This window comes from Lygodium microphyllum, chromosome 21 (genome assembly GCF_053477565.2).
Source record: "Lygodium microphyllum isolate KBCC chromosome 21, Lygodium_microphyllum_v1.1.10, whole genome shotgun sequence".
Taxonomy (NCBI): domain Eukaryota; kingdom Viridiplantae; phylum Streptophyta; class Polypodiopsida; order Schizaeales; family Lygodiaceae; genus Lygodium; species Lygodium microphyllum.
Window position 1 is genome coordinate 40356367 of NC_141155.1, and position 6160 is coordinate 40362526.

The window sequence follows — 6160 nt, forward strand, 5'->3', positions numbered from 1 at the left end:
CCCATTCCTAAATATACTAGGCCGACAACATTCGGTCCTGGGAATTCCAACTCAATATGAGTTTAACCATTTGAACGAGTGATCCTTAGGGTAGAATCCCTAGATAGTTTCTTGCAAGCGCGTCCAATTGTCCCTACATTCCGTGAATATGGGTAGGACCTTTGGGTATGAGGGTTTCAACTTGGCAACAAGTGCGAAACTAGGTCAAGTCCTCAACATGCTAAATCCTAGTTAGCACTTGGAATATTTATTGTATCCATTTAACCATCCTATGCGAATCCTTTGCGGTTCAGGTGTTTTAGGTAATCCAGTTTACTTGTCTTACGACAAGGATGAGCCATTCCTAAAGATGTTGCCTTGATCTAAAAAGGAAAAAACTAGTTGCATTACGCCACAATTCACGTAAGCACGCGATTCATTGCCTCTACATAAGACTAGATTCGCAATCCCTAACTTTTCTTGTTAAGAACAAAGCACATGTTAAATTGCGGCATAATTTCCATTGATCTTACTAGGACTTGCATTCATGAATCATGCCATTAAACTCTTAAGATTTTACGCTTAAATGAACCCCACAGCCTTTCCCTAAGTGTACCCTTGATGAATGAATTTCTTGCGTTCGTCAAATGTGCAACATGCAACCTTTTCCTAACTAGTACGTAGTTAAATGAGATTCTTGCCAATTTGAAGCTAGAGTTAACCTATTTCATGCAGCCCTTAGAATCTTTTCCATGCTTTGCAATTTCCTACGGTTGATAATGACTTCCTTAATGAATCATTACAAAGAAGATTTGTCAAAAAATGCGACGCGATTTAATCTTTCCATGCATAATCAAAGGTGTACTACAATAATTTCCACTTTGTAATGATAGTCATCAGTTGTTCTAGACTCGTCACTTTGCAATGCACAAAGGCAACTTGCTAAAAATGCATAGATACCTTATGTTCTTTTTCATTCATTCCATTGAAAGTACAAATGACCAACTTCGTATCGTGAGTTACTTCAAGTAAATTTCAAATAGCCAATTTATTTCAATCACATTTAGCTAGGTGGATTTGACAACCATAAGTGCATCCTAGTTCCATGAAATAACCTTGCATAAATTGCAATACTTTTACGTAAATCAAAAATAGGAAGAAAACCTGGACTTGTGGGCTCGGTGAGATATCCACATGAATACTAGGAGATGATCCTCCTGCAGGTGCACCTTGTGACTTTTTAGGGGCCATCGTGATTTCGGCTTCTGGTTTGCCTTCGCGGATTCAAATTACTCGCTTTGGTATGCAACCTTAAAATCTTTGCTTGTCTCCCTCATACATGGAGATTCCCTTTGAAGTACAGAGCCTTGACAGAAGTACCGACTTGCAGAATTTGGCTTATGGAAGGCCTTAGGATTCGGAGCTTGGGCATTCTTTCTTTCGGAAAAAGAGAGGATTCGTGAAAGGGTCCTTGTGACGGACCTTGCGAGAGTGGAGACTTTAAATTGCAAGCCTAGGGGGCTTGTGGGTGATTGGTGGGAAGGGCTTTATAGGCTTTCACTTATTCTCTTCAAAATCTTGAGGGAAAGCGGGGTAGGAATGGTTTTATGGGGGCCTTGCGGGAAAGGGAGGCCTATGAACTTCTCCTTCCTCTCATAAAAATCGCGGGGGGTAAAGATCTTGTGAAAAGGGGTTTAAGGAAACCCTCTTCTTCCCTACAAAGACCCGGGGGGAGGGGGGGAGGGATAGGGATGGGCTTATGGGGAAAACCTAGTGGGAAGGGGGCTTTAAATTCCAAGCTAAGGATGATTGGTGGGAAGGGGGCTTAGGAAAGCCCCCTTAGAAGCTTCTATGAAGCTTCTACTACGATCATAGGACCACGTGGATGAGAGGGGGTAATAATTATGACGAAGGGAAAAGGAATGATGGGACAGCTGTCTGCGCTGCAAGTGGTAGCTTTTGGCTTCACGGCAACAATGTCTCGCGGTGTCCTCCCAGTCTGCAGCACGGTCGCACAGTGTTGATGTCAAGTCCTCCTCCTCTATGGCGATGACATAAGTACATAGCCTCCCTCTCCTCACTCATGATTGTCCTCCTGCAGCCTTACGCAGCCCTCTCTCCCTTGTTAACCCCCCCCCCCCCCCCCCCAAGGGGGGTTTTTATAGGTCAAGGGGGGGAGAGAGGACCTCCCCCACGTGGGTTGTGCATGCAGCCCACGACTCCCCCTTGATTACCCCCTCTCCCACCTAGCCATCCCCTTCCCTCAGCCACGCATCGGCTGGGGGAAAATAAGTAAAAAAAATTTATAGTAATTCCACCTTTATCCACTTAACCTCCTCCCAAGAGGGAGTTTTCTCGCTCGGTCCCAGTTTGCCAATGCGGAGTTCTCCATTTCTCGTGTGCGGTTATGGATTATCTGCCGGCACTAAAGATAATCTTTGCACGAGTTTATGATGCGTGGGAGGTTGGTTTGGTAATATTTTTCAAACGAGAATATTACATTCTCTGCCCCTTGGAGGAATCGAGATGTCCTCATCTCGAGATGAACTGGGGATATTGTTGGTTGAGAGTGCTTTCATCCATCCAAGTGGCGTCCTCCTCGGGATAATCTTTCCACTGGACGAGGCATTCTCTCAAGGTTCTGGATCTCAGTTGTTTCTCCCTAACATCTAAGATCATGTCAGGCCGTAGCTCAAGGACTCCTTGGCTAGGCATTACAACTTGTTGGTCATCAAGTACATGGCTAGGATTAGATACATACTTCTTCAATCCGCTAATATGGAATACATTATGAACCTTTAGGTTCTCAGGGAGTTGCAGTCTATAAGCATTGGGTCCTAGGCACTTGAGGATCTTGTATGGTCCACAATACCTTGGACTTAGCTTCTTGCAATATCCTAAGGATAGGGAACCCTTCTTTGGGCGTACGCGAATGAAGGCCATGTCTCCTTCCTCGAAGGTTCTATCTTGACGCTGTCGTATTGCTGCGCATTCGAGGTGTGAAATCCACCCAAAAGTTGTGTATGCGGCATTTGCTACTTTGTACATACTTAATCGATGTGTTAGAATTGTTTGAAAGAATGCAACATGAATGCATCAACATGGATATCACCACTTATTTATATATTTTGAGAGCTTGTAGCAACATATGAGTAGCCAGTAAGAGCAGTCCCTTGGCAAGGTGGCACATATGCCAAGGTTCTATCAATAACTTTGCATTCTCTGCAAATGGCTTGTATTTAGCGAGTGTTGCACTAGTTGGCTATCTCAGATTTTGATTTCAAGACTGAACAACTAATTTGTGGAGGCAAAAGTTATTTTGGTTCCCTTCTTTGCTGATCTTGAAGCCCAGATAGCAAATATGTCTTGGTTGGAGGTGAAGATGACCTTGTTCGAGTATGGAGTATAGAGGATCGTGCTGTTGTTGCTTGGGGTGTAATGATTGATGGATATGTGACATGTGGTGATTAAAAGATGGTTAATCAATGCCTTCAGCTTATGCAACAAGAGGGCCTGGCACTTGATCATCTTATATTTACATGTATACTTCTTGTATCCATGTATGGGAAGTGTGGAAGCATTGCAGAAGCAGAAAAGGTTTTGATAAGCTATTTGAACATAAAACTGTTGCATTGAATGCGATGCTTTGAGTGTATTTGGCGCCGTGGTCAAAATGGGGTATATGAGGCTGACATTATGACTCATGATGAATAGCTGAAAGACATGATTTAAAAAAAAGAACCGTTTCTCTGGGGAGAAAAGCCAATTTGGGGGAAAAAGAGAAGCTTTTGTTTTTGAAAAGTGTTTTGGAGGGAGAGAAGGAGGATAATACAGCGCAGAATTCTGAGGAGAAAAAGGAGTCGACGTGCAGGGAATCACGGAAGGGAAGAAGCTAATTAGCTGAGTCAAGAGCTAATTAGGGGGGGAGGATGAAAACGGCGTGAATGGCCGATATATTGAGGGGGGTCTACAATGTACAGGCTTAAGCTGCTGAGGGAAGAAGATCGCCTTACAACGAAAAAGATACTGATCAGTTTGTGCTATTGATTTTTTTTGGAGGCCATTGTCGGCTCGATTCCACCTTCTCTCATGAGTCCTAAGGAAGGACCCAGCATATTTGAGGAGCTTGAAGTTGACGTGCACAGATAACTGTATTTCTGGAGAAATGGAGTTGGTCACCGTATTTCTGGGGTGACATGAAGATTTTGGCCCGGTGTTCTTCATTATTGACAGCGACAGGCTGCGAAGCTTTTTGGTGGGCAATCATGAAAGGAGGAAGGGGAGTCTTAAGGCGTCTCGACACGCTGAAGCCCAGAATGGTCTCGCAAAGGAATGCTCCCAAGCTTCAGATCTCAGCCGCATGGGATTGCAATAGCCCTCTATGATGCCGAGGATGCCTGTAATTTTGCTGCTTTAGAGGCCACCTTGCAGATGCCGAAGGTTGACATGCTCTAGAAGCCCATGTCGATTGATGAAGGTTTGCATCAAGGGAGTATTAAGGCGAATGGAGGTGAAGAAGCTAAGGAGGGGAATCTCTGCTTATAGGCTAAATATTGGACAGTTTCAAAAACAGCAAAGGCTCGGCAATCTGGGAAAGAGGGTGGGAGCACAAGTATCAGTTGCTTTGAGCAGATTACAAAACCCATAAAATATACGACTATGGATATATTAAAGACATGGACTAATGTTGGTCTGATATATACTCGGGAGGATCTGTTTACTTCACAGACTTACCCCAAGGACGAGATATCACATGCTGATGGTGAAAAGCAATGGATGTCTCATCTGATTTAATAGAGCTTGGAAGGTCGCCTGTTGCTGTTTTCTGTGTTGGTGTTAAGTCAATTCTTGACATTCCCAGAATGTTAGAGTACCTTGAGACTGAAGGTGTTACTATATACAAGACCAATGAATTTCCTGCTTTCTTTACTCGCCACAGTGGCTGCAAGGTACCTTGTCGTGTTGATTCTCCAGAGGAATGTGCAGATATCATATCATGTCTTCGATTTCCGAGGCTTATGCAAACTTGTTTAGGGGAAAGAACCCCAACATGACCCTTCCCATAGGGTCTCATACAAGGTGCGAACTCTAATTTGGATTTACAGAGTGGACTACTCATTGGGGTGCCAATCCTGGAAGAACATGAAGCAGCTGCCAAGCCGATTGAGTCAGCAATCAGTAGATCTTTGCAAGAAGCATTGAAGCAAAAGATTAGTGGAAGCACAATCACCCCCTTTTTACTGAAAAGAGTCAATGAAATTACTGGTGGAGCCTCGCTTGCTGCAAACATAGAGCTGGTTAAGTCTTCTGCAAAGGAAAGTCTAATGACAATGTGACCATCATATTGAATGATATCTCATCTTGGTTGGATGACAGAATAAGGTCCCAGTCCGTTCATGACTGAAGATTTCCATCTTCATATGTACTAAATTATTGTTACCCGAGGGGAGACTTACCGAGTATCGATGTTTCGTATTAAGGAGTGATTTTGCTGGTTTTTCTCCTATGCCAAGAACAGATTTGTGACTTCAAATTCCTTATAATATTGGACATTATTATGATCTGTACTAAAACTGTTTTCTAAACCTTTTGTATATACCTCTGAGGATCTTCTGTGTTCGTCTTTTATTGCTGTTATAACTATTCTGAAGAAATATAAATATGATCCTTTGTGGAGGCCGCTACAATTGACGATCTATCCTTCTATTCTGAAATTATTCAAAGTCCTCAGTGGTCGCGACTTGGCTTTCGAAAACCCTTCGACATCTTTGGTGAACCCGACGTGAAAGCGTCGCAGAAATTTCAGGATGGGAGACACTTCAGCCTCTATTTCAGCTTCCTCTACAATTCCAGCTGCCTCTACTTCAGCTCCATCTATGACTGCTGCGTCAAGTACTTCAACGGAGGATCTAAAACAGATTTTACAGAATATGTCCATGTATATGCAGCTCCAAAATCAGCAAACACAAATGTATATGCAGCAGCAACAACAATTGCATCAACAACAGTTCTCTCAGCAAAGGCAACTCTATTTGGAGCAGGAGAATGCAAACAGCGCGACTAAGGCTATTGAAGCAGTTGAGAGTGAGAAGAAGCTATTTGACGGGCGTAATGTTTCAGCATATTTGAAGACATATGAGGGGTTTTTTGGAGTTCCTGCTAGACTTATGAGTAAGTACTT

The 6160-nt window shown here is 43.2% G+C and overlaps 1 pseudogene; it reads left to right on the top strand.

The window, feature by feature from the left end:
* Positions 1-4751: 4751 nt before the first annotated feature.
* On the top strand, positions 4752-5315 carry LOC148017912 (pseudouridine-5'-phosphate glycosidase pseudogene; annotated as a pseudogene).
* The last annotated feature ends 845 nt before the right edge of the window (positions 5316-6160 follow it).